Genomic DNA, 19,170 nt, shown 5'->3' on the forward strand with positions numbered 1-19,170 from the left:
GCCAATGAGAAATAATTTTGTTTATTCCTGTAGTGTAAAATCCGTGCTTTGGGAGTGAACAAACTCTTGGAAAGCATTTTCTGCATCCTGCTGGCTGTGGAAGCATTTTCCCTGCAAAAAGTTGTCCAGATGCTTGAAGAAGTGGTAGTCGGTTGGTGAGAGGTTAGGTGAATATGGAAGACTAGGCAAAACTTTGTAGCCCAATTTGTTCAACTTTTGAAGCATTGGTTGTGCAATGTACGGTGGGCATTGTCATGGAGAAGATTTGGGTCCTTTCTGTTGTCCAATGCCAGCTGCAAGCGTTGCAGTTTTCGATGCATCTCATTGATTTGCTGAGCATACATACCTCTCAGATGTAATGGTTTCACCAGGAATTTGAAAGCTGTAGTGGATTAGACCGGTAGCAGACCACCAAACAGTGACCATGACCTTTTTATGGTGCAAGTTTGGCTTAGGAGGTGCTTTGGGACTTTTTCTCAGTCCAGCCACTGAGCTGGTCATCACTGGTTGTTGTATAAAATCCACTTTTCAATGCATGTCACAATCCGATCAAGAAATGGTTCGTTGTTGCATAGGATAAGAGAAGATGACACTTTAAAATGATTTTTTTTGATTTTCGCTCAGCTCATGAGGTACCCACTTATCAAGCTTTCTCACCTTTCCAATTTGCATCAAATGCCGAACAACCATGGAATGGTCAATGTTGAGTTCTTCGGCAACTTCTCTTGTAGGTGTAAGAGGATCAGCTTTGATGATTGCTCTCCATTGGTAGTTGTGAACTTCCAATGGCCAGTGACGACGCTCCTCATGTTCAAAGTTCTCCCTTGCAAAACTTCTTGATTCACCACTGCACTGTATGTTCGTTAGCAGTTCCTGGGCCAAATGCATTGTTGATGTTGAGAGTTTTCTTCCCTGCTATATGACCCATTTCGAACTCAAAAAAGAAAATCACTTGAATTTGCTTTTTGTCTAACATCATTTCCATAGTTTAAAATAAACATAAAGAGCACATAATAAGTCATTAGCAAAAAACAAAAACAAAAACATAAAGCAAGAAATTCCCATTAAAATGATGTATAACATAACCACATTTATTTAAGAATGTATTCCAATATGAAACGGCAAATTCGAACAATGCAAACACCGCAATTACTTTTGCACTCACCTAATAATATGCATTTAAGTTTCCTCCATGTCTTTTAGTGGCTTGATAGCTCACTTCTTAAAGTGCTGAAAAATTCATTGTTTGGATTTACAACAATTTATCCATTACCCACTGAAGGACAGCTTGGTTGCTTCCAAATTTTGGCAGTTATGAATAAAGCTGTTATAAACATCCGCATACAGGTTTTTGTGTGAACATAAGCTTTCACTTCCTTTGGGTAAATACCATGGAGCATGATTGCTGAATTGTACAGTTAAGAGTACATTTAGTTTTGTAAGAAACTGCTAAATTCTCTTCCAAAGTGGCTATACCATTTTGCATTCCCACCAGCAATGAAGGAGAGTTCCTGTTGCTCCACATCCAGAGTTTGGTTTTGTGTTTTGGCCATTTTAATAGGTGTATAATGGTATATATTTGTTGTTTTAATTCATAATTTCCTAAGGATATATAATGTTGAATACCTTTTCATATGCTTCCTTGTCATCTGTGTATCTTCTTTGGTGAGGAATCTGTTTAAATCTTTTACTCATTTTTAAATTGGGTTGTTTTCTTATTGTTGAGCTTTAAAAGTTCTTTATATATGTGTCTTTTGCAAATATTTTCTCCTGGTTTGTGCCTTCTCATTTTCTTGACACTTTTTCACGTAGCAGAATTTTTTTAATTTTAATAAAGTCGAGATTATCAAGATTATCAATTGTTTCTTTTTTATTTTAATTTTATTTATTTATTTATTTATTTATTTATTTATTTAGAGACAGAGTCTTGCTCTGTTGCCCCAGCTGGAGTGCAGTGGCACGATCTCAGCTCACCGCAACCTCTGCCTCTCAAGTTCAAGCAATTCTCATCCCTCAGCCTCCCGAGTGGCTGGGATTATAGGCATATGCCACCATGTTCCGCTAATTTTTTGTATTTTTAGTAGAGACAGGGTTTCACCATGTTGCTCAGGCTGGTCTCTGACTCCTGAGCTCAGGCAATCCCTCCATCTCAGCCTCCCAAAGTGTTAGGATTACAGGCGTGAGCCACCACACCTGGCCTCAATTGTTTCTTTCATGGATCACGACTTTGGCATTATATCTAGAAGGTAATCACCAGTCCCAAGTTTATCTAGAGTTTCTCCTATGTTCTCTTCTATGAGTTTTGTAGTTTTGCATTTTACATTTGGGCCTATGATCCATTTTGAGATAGTTTTTGAGAAGGATGTTAGATCTTTCTCTAGATTCTTTTTTTTTTTTTTTTCTGTGTGGATGTCCAGTTGTTCCAGCACCATTTATTGAAAAGATTATTTTTGCACCATGGTATTTATTGCCTTTGCTCCTTTGTCAAAGATCAGTTGACTGTGTTTATGTGGGTCTTTTTTGGGGCTCTCTTCTGTTCCATTCATTTACTCGTCTATTCTTTTGCCAATACCACACTGTTTCAATTATTGCTGCTTTATAGGAAGTCTATTTTTTTGAGACGGAGTCTCACTCTGTTGACCAGGATGGAGTGCGGTGGCACGATCTCAGCTCACTGCAACCTCTGCCTCTTGGGTTCAAGTGATTCTCCTGCCTCAGCCTCTCAAGAAGCTGGGATTACAGGCGTGTGCCACCATGCCCAGCTAATTTTTGTATTTTTAGTAGAGATGGGGTTTCACCATGTTGGCCAGGGTGGTCTCAAACTCCTGACCTCAGGTGATCCGCCCCTCTCGGCCTCCCAAAATGCTGGGATTACAGGCATGAGCCACCGCGCCCAGCCAGAAGTCTTGAATTTGGGTAGTATTAGTCCTCTGACTTTGTTATCCTTCAATACTGAGTTGTCTGTACTGGGTCTTTTGCCTCTCTTTTTTAGAAAAAGTTTATTGATATGTATCAACAAATTGATTGAAAAATAACTTGCTGGGATTTTGACTGGGATTGCATTTAATCTACAGATTAAGTTAGGAAGAAGTGACTTCTTGATAATGTTAAGTCTTCCTAGCCATGAACATGGAATATCCCACCATTTATTTTGTTCTTTGATATCTTTCATTAGGTATATAGATTTCTTCATATAGATCTTGTACATAGTTTTTAGATTTATACCTACCTTAGTTTTGGCTGCTATAACAAAATACCACAGATTGGATGGCTTAAATGAGAGAAATTTATTTCTCACAGTCCTGGGGGCTGGGAATTCCAATATCAAAGTGCCAGCAAATCCATTTTCTGGCGAGGGCACTCTTCCTGGTTTGTAGACGGCTGTCTCGCTGTTGCATTCTCACATGGTGGGAAGAGAGAGAGAGAGTGAGATCACGCTTCCATGTCTTTTCTTATAAGGGTATTAATGCCATTCATGAGGGCTCCACCCTCATGACCTAATTACCTCCCAAAGATCCCTACCTCTTAATACAATCACACTGGAGGTTAGAATTTCAACATATGAATTTGTCGGGACACAACAATTCGGTCTATAGCATTCTGCCACTGGACCCCCAAAACTCCTGCCCATCTCATATGCAAAATACATTCATTCCAACTCAACAGCCTCAAAAGTCTTAACTTATTGCAGCCTGAACTCTAAAGTTTAAAGTCCAAAGTCTCATCTAAATGAGATATGAATAAGAATAGAGGTAAGATTCATTGTGAGGCAAAATTCCTCTCCAGCTGTGAACTTGTGAAACCAAATTAGTTGCGTGTTTCCAAAATAAAATTGTGGGAAAGGGATAGGATAAATATTCCCATCCCAAGAAGGAGAAATGGGAAAGAAGAAAGGGATGATGGAGTCCCAAGAAAGTCCCAAACCTATCAAGGCAAAATTCGTAAGATGTTAAGGCTTGATGAACATCTTTGGCTCAATGCTCTGCCTTCTGGGACCCACTGGGGTAGCAGTCCTGCCTGTGTGGCTCTGTCTGGTGGGGGCCACACAGCCATGGCTCTGCCAGGCTGGAGTTGTATCTCAGTGGCTCTGCAGAATAGTGCTGTGCCTCTACTGCTACAGGTGGCACTGTACCCATGGCTCCATTGGGCATTGGTCCTGCTCTTTGAAACTGAGGCGGAGGCAGCCCTGTTCCTCAAGTTAGGCACTCTGGTCCTATGGTGGGAGTGGTGGCCTGATGATCTTCAAATCATTTTTGGGTTCTTTCTTCTCTTGTTTTGAGGAATAGTGCATGTTCACAGCTCTATGATCCAGTCCTGTAGGATCTAAGAAGGCTGACAGTCTCCCTCCGTTTAGTCCCAGCTGGCAGTGTTTCTGCTGCTATAATCTTTTCTTTTCTGTTTTTTTTTTTTTTTTTAGACGGAGTTTTGCTCTGTCGCCCAGGCTGGAGTGCAGTGGCCCGATCTCGATTCACTGCAAGCTCTGCCTCCTGGGTTCACGCCATTCTCCTGCCTCAGCATCCTGAGTAGCTGGGACTACAGATGCCTGCCACCACGCCTGGCTAATTTTTTAAAAATATTTCTTTAGTAGAGACGGGTTTCACCGTGTTAGCCAGGATGGTCTCTATCTCCTGACCTCGTGATCCGCCCGCCTCAGCCTCCCAAAGTGCTGGGATTACAGGTGTGAGCCACCGCGCCGGGCCTCTGCTGCTATAATCTTATCTGTATTCCTGGCTTCTGTTGAGATACATGGCTGAGATACATGATACATGGTTCATAGTTCACACCCATGCTAATCTTTTTTATCAAATTGTTGGTCTGACATGCCCTTTGTGCTCTCCTTTGAACATACCTTCTTATTTTTAAAATAATATGAACAGACTTAGAATTTTCCAAATCTTTATGTTCTGATTCCTTTTTGCTTAACAATGCCATTTTCAATTTATTTCTTCCTCTTGCATTTTACTATAAGCAGTAAGGAGGGACCAAGCTGCTTCTTTAACACTTGCTTAGAAATCTCCTCAGCTAAGGCCAGGAGTGGTGGCTCACTGTAAAGTGCTGTAATCCCAGCACTTTGGGAGGCCGAGGTGGGCAGACTGCCTGAGCTCAGGAGTTGGAGACCAGCCTGGGCAACATGGTGAAACCCTGTTTCTACAAAAAATACAAAAATTAGCAGGGCAATGCGGCAGGTGCCTGTAGTTCCAGCTACTCAGGAGGCTGAGGGAGGAGAGTCACTTGAACCCAGGAGGTGGAGGCTGCAGTGAGCTGAGATCGCACCACTGCACTCCAGCCTGGGCAACAGTGAGACTCTGTCTCAAAAAAAAAAGAAATCTCTTCAGCTAAATGTCCAATTTCTCCCTTCCCTTCCCCTCCCCCTCCCCCTCCCTTCCCTTCCCTCCTTTCTTTTCTTTTTCTTTTCTTTTCTCTCTTCTCTTTTCTTTTCTTTCTTGAGATGGAGTCTCACTCTGTTGCCCAGGCTGGAGTGCAGTGGTGCAATCTTGACCCACTACAACCTCGACCTCCCAGGTTCAAGCGATTCTCCCACCTCAGTCTCCCAAGTAGCTGGGATTACAGGCGCCCACCACCACGCTCAGCAAATTTTTCTATTTTTAGTAGATATGGGGTTTCATCATGTTGGCCAGGCCGGTCTTGAACTCCTGACCTCAGGTGATCTGCCCACCTTGGCCTCCCAAAGTGCTGGGATTATAGTCATGAGCCACCAGGGGCGCCTGGCCTAAATGTCCAATTTCATTGCTCATACATTATACCTTTTACCAAACATTAGAACATGAACAGTATTCAGCCAACTTCTTTGCTACTTTATGATGAGGATAGCCTCCAGGAAGAAATAGAAACTCTGAACAGACTAATAACAAGCAGCAAGACAGAATCAGGAAAAAAAAAAAAAAAGCCAATATAAAAAGTCCCAGGACTAGATGGATTCACAGCTGAATTCTATCAGACATTCACAGAATTGATGCCAATCCTACTAAAACTATTCCAAAACATAGAGAAAGAGGGAATCCTCCCTAAATCATTCTATGAAGCCAGTATCACCCTAATATCCAAAAAGGATATAACAAAAAAAGAAAGCTACAGGCCAATATCCCTGATGAAGATAGATGCAAAAATCCTCAACAAAATGCTAGCTAACTGAATCCAACAGCATATCAAAAAGATAACACACCATGATCAAGTTAGTTACATTCCAGGGATGCAGGGGTGGTTTAACATACACAAGTCAATAATTGTGACACCCCACATAAGCAGAATTAAAAACAAAAATCAGGCCGGGTGTGGCCTGTAATCCCAGCACTTTGGGAGGCTGAGGTGGGCAGATCACCCGAGGTCAGGAGTTCGAGACCAGCCTGGCCAACATGGGGAAACCCCATCTCTACTAAAAATACAAAAATTAGCTGGGTATAGTGGCAGGTGCCTGTAATCTCAGCTACTTGGGAGGCTAAGGCAGGAGAATTGCTTGAACCCGGGAGGCAGAAGTTGTAGTGAGCTGAGATCACATCACTGCACTCCAGCCTGGGTGACAGAGTGAGACTCCACCTCAAAAAAAGAAAAAAAAAATCATATGATCATCTCAATAGATGCAGAAAAAGCATTTGACAAAATCCGGCATCCCTTTTTAACAAAAACCCTCAACAAAATTGGCATAGAAGGGACATACCTCAAAGTAATAAAAACCATCTATGACAAACCCACAGCGAACATCACCATACTGAATGGCAAACATTGAAAGCATTATTATATATAACTGAGAACTGGAACAAGGCAAGGATGACCACTTTCACCGCTTCTATTCAACATAGTATTGGAAGTCCTAGCCAGAGCAATCAGACAAGAGAAATAAAAAGCATCCAAATTGGAAAAGAGGAAGTCAAACTGTTGCTGTTCACCAATGATATGATTATATACCTAGAAAACTCTCAAGACGCATCCAAAACACTCCTAAATCTGATAAATAAATTCAGTAAAGTGTCGGGATACAAAATCAATGTACATAAAACAGTAGCACTGCTATACACCAACAACAACCAAGCTGACGATCAAATCAAGAACTCAATCCCTTTTACAAGAACTGCAAAAAGAAAATTTATAAATAAAATACTTAGGCCTGGCCAACATGGTGAAACTCTGCCTCTACTAAAAATACAAAAAAAATTAGCTGGGCATGGTGGCAGTAGCCTGTAATCCCAGCTACTCAGGAGGCTGAGGCAGGAGAATCACTTGAACCTGGGAGGCGGAAGTTGCAGTGAGCCAAAATGGTACAACTGCACTCCAGCCTGGGTGACAGAGTGAGACTCTATCTAAAAACAAAACAAAACAAAACAGAACAAACAAACAAAAATCAAAATGCACACACACACAAAACAAAAAAACTTTAAGAATATACTTAACCAAAGTGGTAAAAGATCTCTACAAGGAAAACTACAATATCCTGCTGAAATAACCCATAGGGCTGGGTGTGGTGGCTCACTCCCATAATCCCAGCACTTTGGGAGGCTGAGGCAAGTGGATCATGAGGTCAGGAGTTCAAGACCAGCCTGGCCAACATGGTGAAACCTTGTCTCTACTAAAAATACAAAAATTAGCTGGGCATGGTGGTGGGCACCTGTAATCCCAGCTACCTGGGAGGCTAATGCAGGAGAATTGCTTCAACCTGGGAGGCGGAGGTTGCAGTGAGCCAAGGTTGCACCACTGCACTCCAGCCTGGGCAAAAAAAAAAATCTGAAAGAACTCATAGACAACACAAACAACTGGAAACACATCTCATGCACATGGATGGGTAGAACCAATATTGTGAAAATGACCATAAGCAATTTACAGATTCACTGCCAAAAGCAATCTACAGATTCAATGCAATTCCCATCAAAATACCATCATCATTCTTCACAGAACTAGTAAAAAGAATCCTAAAATTCATACGGAACCAAAAAAGAGCCTGCATAACCAAAACAGTACTAAGCAAAAAGAACAAATCTGGAGGCATCACATAACCTGATTTCAAACTATACTATAAGGCTATAGTTACCAAAACAGCATGGTACTGGTATAACAGTAGGCATGTAGACTAATGGAACAGAATAGAGAACCCAGAAATAAAACCGAATACTTATAGCCAACGAATCTTCAACAAAGCATACAAAAACATTAAGTGGGAAAAGGACACCCTATTCAATAAATGGTGCTGGAATAACGGGCAAGCCACATGTGGAAGAATGAAACTGGATCCTCATCTCTTACCTTATTTGAAAATCAACTCAAGATGGACCAAAGACTTAAATCTAAATAAAAAACCTGAAATCATAAAAATCCTAGAAGATAACATTGGAAAAACTCTTCTAGACATTGGCTTAGGCAAAAAATTCATGACTAAGAACCCACAAGCAAAAGCAGCAAAAACAAAAATAAACAAATGGGACCTAATGAAACTAAAAAGCTTTTGCCAGCAAAAGAAATAATCAGCAGAATAAACAAACAACCACAGAGTAGAAGAAAATATTTGTAAACTATGCATCTGACAAAGGACTGATATCCAGAATCTACAAGGAACTCAAGCAAATCAGCAAGAAAAAAACAAATAATCCCATCAAAAAGTGGGCAAAGGACATGAATAGACAGTTCTCAAAAGAAGATATATACAAATGACCAACAGACATGAAAACATGCTCAACATCACTAGTTATCAGGGAAATACAAATTAAAACCACAATGAAATACCACCTTACTCCTGCAAGAATGGCCAGAATTTAAAAATAATTTTTAAAAAGGTGTTGGTGTGGATGTGGTAAAAAGAGAACACTTCTACATGGCTGATGGGAATGTAAGCTAGTGCAACCACTATTGAAAATGGTATGGAGAATCCTTAAAGAACTAAAAGTAGAACTACCATTCAATCCAGCCATCCCAGTACTGGCTATCTACTCAAAGGAAAATAAGTCATTATATGAAAAAGATGCATGCACTCACATATTTATAGCAGCACAATTAACAATTGCAAAAATGTGGAACCAACCTAAATGCCCATCAACCAACAAATGAATAAAGAAAATGTGGTACATATACACTATGGAATACTACTTAGCCATAGAATGGAATGAAATAATGGCCTTTGCAGCAACTTGGATGGAGCTGGAGGCCATTATTCTGAGTGAAGTAATTCAGAAATGGAAAACCAAATATCATATGTTCTTGCTTATAAGTGGGAGCTAAGCTATGAGGATACAAAGGTATAAGAATGATAGAGTGGACTTTGGGGACTTGGAGGGATGGGTCAGGGGGTAAGGGATAAAAGACTACATATTGGGTACAGTGTATACTGCTTGGGTGATGGGTGCACTAAAATCTCAGAAATCACCATTAAATAACTTATCCATGTAACAAAAGAACACCTGTTCCCCCAAAACTATTGAAATAAAATTAAAAAAAGATAGCCTCTTCTCCATTGTCCAATAATATGTGCCTCATTTCCATCTGAGATCTCATCAGAGTGGTCTTACTATCTATATATTTGCCAACTTTCTGTATGTAATTACTTTTATATTTTCTAAGAAGATGGAAGCTTTCTCTCCAGAAATCGTCTTTTCTTTCTGAGCCTTTACCAGAATCATCTTCAAAAATTTCTTCATGGCATCACTGGCTTTATCTAGCATGCACCTCAAAACTCTTCCAACTTCTACCCATTACCTAGTTCCAAAGATGCTTCCACATTTTAAGGCATTTGTTACAGCAGCACCTCACTTCTTGGTACCAATTTCTGTATTAGTCAGAACATATACATGTAGATATTTATTAGAAAGTATTAGCTCATGTGATTATAGAAGCTGAAAAGTCCCATGATTTGCCATCTAAAGCTGGAAACTCAAGAAAACTGATGGTGTAGTTCAAAGGCCTGAGAGCTGGATAGCTGATGGTGTAGATTCCAGTTTGAATCTGTAGGCCTGAGAACCAGGAGCACTGTGAGCAGAAGATTGATGTTGCAGCCCAAGCAGTTAAGCAAAGAACAAATTCAATTTTCCTTCACCTTTTTGACTATTCAGTCCCTCGACAGATTGGGTGATGCCCACCTACAGGGGGAAAGGCCATCTTTATTCAAACCACCAATTCAAATGCTAATTTCTCCAGAAACACTCACAGACACACCTAGAAATAATGTCTAGGAGTTCAAGAGTTCAAGACCAGCCTGGCCAACATGGTGAAACTCCATCTCTACTAAAAATACAAAAATTAGCTGGACGTGGTGGCAGGCACCTGTAATCCCAGGTACTTGGGAGGCTGAGGCAGGAGAATCGCTTGAACCCAAGAGGCGGAGGTTGCAGTGAGCCAAGATCATGCCATTGCACTCCAGCCTGGGATACAAGAGTGAAACTCTGTGTCCAAAAATAAAAAATAAAAATAAAATTAAAAAAAATTCACCATCATAATACCTAAGCTTTCATTTTTGGAAATGCTAATGTAAATGTTAATGTGTTTTTAATTTCAAATTCCCTTTGCTCATTGCCAGTATATAGGAAAGTGATTGACTTTCATATATTAACCTGTGTCCTACAATCTGGCTAATTGCAGGATACAATTAGCTTATTAGTTTCAGGAGCTTCTTGGTTGAATCTTTTGGATTTTCTACATAGATTATCACATCATCTGTAAACAAAGACTGTTTATTTTCTTCCTTTACAACCTATATACTGGTTATTTTCTTTTAAAAATCTTATTGCAGTAGCTAGGACTTCCAGATGTCAAAAAGCGGTGGTAAGATAAAATATCCTAGCCTTGTTCCTGATCTTAGTGGGAAAGCTTCGTTTCTCACCATTTAAGTACAATTTTAGCTGTAGGTTTTTTATAGTCCTTCTTTATCAAATTGAGGAAATTCCCCCTCTATTCCTCATCTGCTGTGAGTTTTTACCATGAATGGGTGTTGGATTTTTTTAAATGCCTTTTCTGCATCCATTGATATGATCATGTGACTTTCTTTAGTCTATCAATAAGGATTTCATTAATATATTTTCATATATTGAACCTGCCTTGTATACTTGGGATAAATTTCACTTAGTTGTAGTGTATAATTCTTTTTATACATCATCGGATTCAATTTGTTAATATTTTGGGGGGGATTTTTGCAGCTACATTCATGATATTGGTCTGTTATGTCTTTTCTTGTTATGTCTTTTTCTGATTTTGGTGTTAGGGCAATGCTGGCCTCATAGAATGAGTTGGAAGGTATTCTCTGTGCTTCTATCTTTTGGAGAAGATTATAGAAAATTGATGTACTTTCTTCCTTAAATGGCTGGTAGAATGGTGAACACATCTGAGCCTGGTGTTTTCTGATTTGGAAGGTTATTAATTATTGTCAATTTTTAAAATAGATATAGGTCTATTTCTTCTTGTGTAAGTTTTGGCAGATTGTTTCTTTGAAGGAATTGCTCCATTACATCTAGGTTATTATATATGTGGACATTGAGTTATTCACAGTATTCTTATATTATTCTCTTAATGTCCATGGGATCTGCAGTAACACCTACTCTTTCATTTCTGGTATCAGTAATTTTTTTTCTTAGTTAGCAGGGCCAGAGGCTTATTGATTTTATTGATCTTTTCAAGGAACCAGGTTTTTGCTTTATTGATTTTCTTTGTTATGTCCTGTTTTCAATTTCATTGATTTCTCTGGGAGGTTTTTTGCTTGTTTTTGTTTTGGGTACAAAGATTATCCTGAATCTCTGGTAGTTTCTTCAGATTTTTTTTTTCTTGACATTTTTCAGTTTCACCATGGAGTGTGTAGGAGTATTTTTTCTTGTTGTGTAAACAGTATAATGCTTCGACAGTGGTGTGCTGGTAAACATAGGAGTGGGGGCTGATTTGTAGCAGTTTGCCAATTTCTGTGACATAAACATTCCCTCAATAACCTATTTCAAGCTACCAATGTAACATCTTTAAGTAAGGATTTGAGAAGGGACGCAGAGTAGCATACCATTTTATTTTAGCCATGCAAACATGATAGACATAAATAACTTCAAGAGCATTAATAATAGTAAAATGTAGTAAAATAATTAGGAATTGACAAGCTTTAAATATTTATTACTTCTGCTTTTAATATAATTATTTAATCATAAGTTTATGCAATTTAATTTTAATAATGGTTAACACTTGGCTTGCACATTTTCTGAATAATTAATAAGCAGCTCTCATAAGCTGGCTCCAGCATATTTCTTCAGTGTGAGCATTTATCTCTCTTTAATTCCTGAAAATTCTTGGCTATTATCTCTTCAAATATTATCTCACTCTCCCATTCTTTTTGCTTTCTCCTATTTTAATAAGCTCCTATTAAATACATGAAAACTCTGCTCATTGTAGTTTTTTCTTTTTCTTCTATATTTTCCATCTTTTTTTTTTTTTTTTGAGACAAGGTCTCACTGTTGCCCAGGCTGGAGTGCAGTGGCACGATCATGGCTCACTGCAGCCTCGACTTCCGGGGCTCAAGTGACCTCAGTCTTCCAGGTGGCTGGGACTACAGGTGTGTATCACCACACCCAGCTAACTTTTTTTGTTTTTTGTTTTTTTGCAGAGATGGGGATTTTGTCTTGTTTTCCAGGCTGGTCCAGAACTCCTGGGCTCAAGTGGTCTGCCCCCTTCCACCTTCCAAAGTGCTGAGATTACAGGTGTGAGCCACCACACCTGGCCTCTATTCTTGTTTTTATTTTATTTAAACATTTTTGGCTGGGTGTGGTGGCTAACACCTGTAATCCTAGCACTTTGGGACGACGAGGCGGGCAGATCACCTGAGGTCGGGAGTTCGAGACCAGCCTGACCAACATGGTGAAACTCTGTCTCTACTAAAAATACAAAATTAGCTGGGCGTGGTGGTGCATGGCTGTAATCCTATCTACTTGGGAGGCAGGAGGCTGAGGCAGGAGAATTGCTTAAACCCGGAAGGTGGAGGTTGCAGTGAGCTGAGATTGGACCATTGCACTCCAGCCTGGGGAACAAGAGCGAAATGCCATCTCAAAAAACAAAAATTTATTTATTTACTTTTTTTATTTTTAAAATTTTTATTATTTTTTATGGGTTTGAATCTACTCTTTCTAAAGTCACTGTTTATTTTTAAAATTTTTAGTTCTTAAATTTCAAATTCCCCCATTGCCTGTTTATGATTATTTCATCAGATTCCTAACAGGAAATAGATGATATACTAAAATTTGTATAATTCCAAGGTGGTTTATTTACAAAGGGACCATTTACAGAGCTGTGAGCAGGGTGTAGTGTGGCCACAAAGGATAGTGCAATAACCTGGAAATGGTTGCAGTGGAGCCATTATTACTCCTTGGCCTGAAGAGACGAGGATAGGGAGAAGTGTCTAGAATTTGAAAGAAACTCATGAAGAAAAGATCACCTTGAGAGGTGCAATGACCTTCTGTTGAGAGACACAGCCAACAGCTGAGAGAGAGTCAACTGGAGAATAAAACCGATCCCACTTTCCAATATTCTGCTAGGGTTTCCCATTGGCTGAATCTAACAAGAGGCCAGAAGACATGAGAACTCACTGATGTAGTCCATGTAGGTCGGCCTCCGGCAATAGAAGACAGATGTAGAATAGTGGAGAGTGGGTCTACAGGAGCAAATGGAAGACATGTGATGTACTTTTTCTCCATCCCAGCGAGGTGTTTCTGCATATGATTTGTAAGTTTTGACTGTGAGTTCATCTTTGGCTGGTTGTTTTATATGGGAGTCCCTTGCGCCCTGGGTTGAGAGGGGTCTCAGTTAGGAAGTTTTATGTTTCCCTGTCTCTGGCCCTACAAGAAACACTGTATTTGGATATCTTTTCATGTGCGTTTTTCTACTTAGAGTCCCTAAACCTTGCAAGTAGTGTGAATTCAGATCTTTTGTCCATGAGTGACACAGGTCTGTGTTTCTGATTTTTTTGGATTCATTTGATTCATGGCCCTAGGCTTTCAGCAGGATTCCTTGCTACTTCCCTTGCTAAGGACCACAGTTTACTTACTGGTTTACTTCAAGAGCACCCTTTGTGGCTCCTGGCATTATATACGGACTTTGGTTCCAGCTCCTTATCTTTTACAAAAATTATGGTCTCATTAAAAATTATTTATTTATGACTTTTTTAATTTTTAAAAATTGTGGCCGCCGGGCGCAGTGGCTCACGCCTGTAAACCCAGCACTTTGGGAGGTCGAGGCAGGCAGATCATGAGGTGAGGAGTTCGAGACCTGCCTGGCCAATATGGTGCAATCCCGTCTCTACTAAAAATACAATCAGCCAGGCATGGTAGAGCGCGCCTGTAGTCCTAGCTACTCTGGAGGCTGAGGTAGGAGAATTGCTTGAACCGGGGAGGCAGAGGTTACAGTGAGCCGAAATCGCGCCACTACACTCCAGCCTAAGAGACAGAGCAAAACTCCGTCTCAGAAAAAAAAAAAAAAAAAAAAAAAAAAAAAAAAATCCTGTGGCAAAATACATAAAATTTGACATCTTCACCTTTTTTTCAATGTAAAGTTCAGTGGCATTAAGTATATTCACATTGTTGCGCTACCATTACCACCGTCTATCTCCAAGGTTTTCATCTTCCCAACCTGAAATCCCATCCCCATTAAACAATAACTCCTCATTTCTCCCTCCTCCATTGGCACTGGCATTCACCATTCTACTTTCTGTCTCAAAGAATCTGACTACTGTAAATACCTCATAGCAGTGGAATCATATAGTGTTTGTGTGTGTGTGACTGGCTTATTTCGTTTAGCATAATATCCTCAAGGTTCATCCATGTTGTAGCATATATCAGAATTTCCTTCCTTTTTATGACTGAAAAGCATTCCATTGTATGTATACATCGCATTTTATTCAACTGTGCCTTCATTTATGGACATTTAGGCTACTTCCACCTTTTGGCTGTTACAAATAATGCTGCTATAAGTATGGGTGTACAATCAGTTCTCTGTCTTTTGTGGACTTAAGATTTAGTATCCTTTCTGCATATATGCATTTAAACTTTCTCATTCAGCACCAAAGGCCTACTTCCAATTTCAAAACCCGTCTGAGTGACGTAGCTTCTGCCCCCGTTTATCAGGAATGCTGGGCACAGGTAAGCAGGTTATACCCTACATAAAGAAACCTGGGCAAGGTGGTGCATGGGGGTAATATCAAGCTTGAACTCCAAATTGAACTCACCAATTCCTGAAACCATGAGAGTGAATTTGTTCGGGGAGTAGGTCTATTTTTGATTCATGCAAAGGCATGGTTTGGCTGCCTTGCCACTCATTCACTTACATCTTTTTATGGCTTTTAGTTTCTGCTTCACTTTTGGCATCTAGAGATTTACCTTTCTTGTTTTTGAATTCATCCATGTATTTAATTCTTTGTTGTTATATTTTCTATTTTGTTGTTGTATTTTGCTATTTTGTTGTTATATTTTCTATTGTTTGTATATGTTTGGAATAGGAGTGTCTTAGTCAGTTTGGGCTACTGTAACAAATATACCATAGACTAGGTGGCTTAAAAAACCAATGTTTATTTCTCACAGTTCTGGAGGCTGGGAAGTCCAAAATCAAGGTGCCAGTGTCTGATGAGGGTCTGCTTCTTGGTTTGCAGATTGCCATCTTCTCATTTTATCCTCACATAGTGGAAAGCAAAGAGAGACAAAGAAAGCAAGCTCTATAGAGTTTCTTCTTATAAGGTACTAATTGCATTAATGAGGGCTCCCCCCTCATGACCTAATTATCTCCCAGAGGCCCCTCTGGGAGGGGGATTAGATACCATTACATTGGGGATTAGGTTTCAACATATAAATCTGAGGTATAGGGTGGGGACATACAAAGATTAACTTCATAGCAAAAAGAAAAAGTATTTTCATTGATTGGAAGTCATAACCATTACTGTTATTGGAGTGCAATGGCGTGATCTCGGCTCACCACAACTTCCGCCTCCTGGGTTCAAGCAATTCTCCTGCCTCAGCCTCCCGAGTAGCTGGGATTACAGGCATGTGCCACCACGCCCAGCTAATTTTGTATTTTTAGTAGAGATGGGGTTTCTCCATATTGGTCAGGTTGGTCTCAAACTCCTGACCTCAGGTGATCCACCCGCCTTGGCCTCCCAAAGTGCTGGGATTACAGGCATGAGCCACCATGCCTGGCCCTCATTATTGTTATTTTTAAATAATGCATTTAGGCAGAGCACAAAAATTAGCTAGGTGTGGTGGCATGCACCTGTAATCCCAGCTACTTGGGGGGCTGAAGCAGAAGAAATGCTTAAATCTGGGAGGCAGAGGTTGCACTGAGCTGAGATCGTGCCACTGCAGTCCAGCCTGGGCAACAGCAAGACTACATCTCAAAAAAATAAGATAAAATAAAACAATAAAATAGGCTGGGCGTGGTGGCTGGCACCTGTAATCCCAGCACTTTAGGAGGCAGAGGTGGGTGGATCACCTGAGGTCAGGGGTTCAAGACCAGCCTGGGCAACATAGTGAAACTCCATCTCTACTAAAAACACAAAAAAGTAGCTGGGCGTGGTGGCATGTGCCTGTAATCCCAGCTACTTGCAAGGCTGAGGCAGGAAAATCGCTTGAACCTGGGAGGCGGAGGTTGCAGTGAGCCAAGATTGCGTCATTGCACTCCAGCCTGGGCGACAGAGCAAGACTCCATCTAAATAAATAAATAAATAAAATAATGCATTTCTTCTGTATGCTCTTTATTCTTCCAAATTAGATGAGGGATAGATACAATAAGAGAAACAGGAACTTTAAATTACAAACCTATTAAATCAAGAGCAAAGAGACAAGAGTCAAGTAATGAAGCATGGATATAATGTTAGGAGTACATTTACACTATGGGCAGCTACTGAAAGTGAGAATAAAACCTAGCTACTTATTTTTTTAAAATCTCATCAAAATCTGGTTTTCTTGGTTACAGTTTTAACTAAAGAATTTTCACAATTGTTGCAGGTAAACAATTTAATAATATGTGGGGTTTTTCCCCCCATTTTTTAGGGGTCTAGCTATATTGCTCAGGCTGGATTTGAACTCCTGGGCTCAAGTGATCCTCCCACCTCATCCTCCCAAGTAGCTGGGGATACAGACATGCACCACCATGCCCAGCAACCTCACTGCCTCTTTGGAAAACCAAGACAAAAAGAGAAATATGATGGACTGTTTTTAGGGTATTGTATTTTGTAATTGATAAGTGCATAAAACGTATTTGGAATTTTCCCACACAAGCAGATAGATAAACCCCTTTTGCCCTATAACATAAAAGGCACTGTGTACCAGTTTTTCCAAAGTTGAGTGTTTATAAGTGCAAGACTGGCTCTCCTACATTTGCTTTCTTTTTTTTTTTTTTCAGATGGAGTCTCACTGTGTAGCCCAGGCTATAGTGCTATAGTGCCATCTTGGCTCACTGCAACTTCCCCCTCCCTGGTTCAAGCGATTCTCGTGCCTCAGCCTCCCGAGTAGCTGGGACTACAGGCTGGTGCCACTATGCCCAGCTAATTTTTTTGTATTTTTAGTAGAGTCGGGGTTTTACCATGTTGGCCAGGCTGGTCTGGAACTTCTGACCTCAGGTGACCCGCCCGCCTCAGCCTCCCAAAGTGCTGGGATTACAGGCGTGAGCCACCGTGCCCGGCCTGCTTTCTTGTTTTAAAACCAGAACAGTCCTGATTTAGACAAAGAATCTATCCCTGACTTCTGTTATAACACTCAGCAAGTAGTTATGAAAGATGTTTTCTTGCTCAGTCTCATTGGGTGTATTCAAAGTGGAAGTTGAAGAGTTTTTCCCTCAGGGCAAAAGGTTTTCATTTTCTCTGCGTGCTTTCCCTTACACAATGACTTCAGAGACTGGCAACATAAATGTTGCTTAACTTGTTCAGATAAACATGAAGGTAGAAGCTACCACCTTAGGATTCTGAACCTGCAGGTGAGGTCAGACCTCAGAAGTCATCAAGTCCTAGTTTTGAGGCCCATGGGATGGCCTGGAATTTTTGTTTGTTTTTCCTTCTGTTGGCCATTGAGCACAAGCAGAGAACTGACGGCTGTGAAAGCTGCCTAGAGGCCTGGCAGCAAGGGTTTTACCTGAACTATTTGGGAGAGAAAGTCCAGTCTTTCCCAGCTAACAGAAGAGGGCCTCTCTTCACTAAACCTTGCCTAACCTTTAAATAAGTCACCTACATTCAATTTTGCATAAAGTGGTTGATTTCAGAGCAGCCAAAGCAGAAGTGAAATCAACTTGGTGTATCTCAAGACAACACTACATGGAAAGACCTTTCCTGGTGCTCACAGTGGGGTAACAGAGATTAGGTTCGCCTGAGATGAGATGGATGTGATATGAAAGAGAAGGAACACTCAAGAAAAAAGAAAAGGATGAGTCATGGAATACTTTTGGAATATGAAAACAGAAATAGTTTACCTCCTCTATGGTTTTATCTGAGGAGCTTGAAGATGTAGAATATTTAGCTCCCAACTTTAGCTCACTATCCTGGTTTCTACCCCAATGCTAGATTCTGAAACAGTCTTGTGAGAGTAAAAGTCCAGGATGTAATATGGTCTGCTCTGCCCTTATCCAGGCTCAAAGAAAGACATCTTATATGTGTGTGTCAGAAGATTGAGGATTGGTTGGTAATCTTTACACAGGAGCCAAGTGGGCTCATGTGGCTCTCTTTAATTACAAAGTAGACTAGGTATTAGCAATTACCCTACTCAAGAAATTCCACTAAAGAGTCTTGTCCTTAACAGGATTGCTGTTCCGTGTAGGCCACACTTCCTTCTGTGAATCCCAGCCCAAGTCTTGGTGGTGATTCCTCCTCCGGCCCCTTCATCCTTTGAATTCCCACACCTGGTATCTACCAAAAACCCACTTCTGAGCTTTTGCAGAGTGCCACTTTATTCCATGGAGGCGGGAAGCTTGTAGATGGGAATGTGTGTTGCTCTAAATTAATTTCCTACACATGTTCCCTCATGTGCACAGAGCATTTGCATTTTAAGTAAATCTTTTATATATATATATATATTTTTTTTTTTCTTTTTTTTTTTTGAGACAGAGTCTCGCTCTGTCGCCCAGGCTGGAGTGCAGTGGCACAATCTCAGTGCACTGCAAGCTCTGCCTCCTGGGTTCACACCATTCTCCTGCCTCAGCCTCCCGAGTAGCTGGGACTACAGGCACCCACCACCACGCTCG

The 19,170-nt window shown here is 40.5% G+C and overlaps 1 long non-coding RNA gene across 3 annotated transcripts in view; it reads left to right on the forward strand.

Moving 5' to 3' along the window:
- Positions 1-19,170, forward strand: part of LOC129050109 (uncharacterized) — a 51,414-nt gene that overhangs the window by 21,702 nt on the left and 10,542 nt on the right. Inside the window, exons 1-2 of one of the 3 annotated variants that reach the window (XR_010137154.1) lie at positions 15,534-15,683; positions 16,992-17,161. The exons of the other annotated variants lie outside the window; for them this stretch is intronic. This is a non-coding gene — a long non-coding RNA (uncharacterized LOC129050109). Of the gene's footprint in view, positions 1-15,533; positions 15,684-16,991; positions 17,162-19,170 lie in introns of those variants that run through there. 3 annotated transcript variants of the gene reach the window in all.

The sequence above is a fragment of the Pongo abelii genome, chromosome 16 (genome assembly GCF_028885655.2).
Source record: "Pongo abelii isolate AG06213 chromosome 16, NHGRI_mPonAbe1-v2.0_pri, whole genome shotgun sequence".
NCBI lineage: Eukaryota > Metazoa > Chordata > Mammalia > Primates > Hominidae > Pongo > Pongo abelii.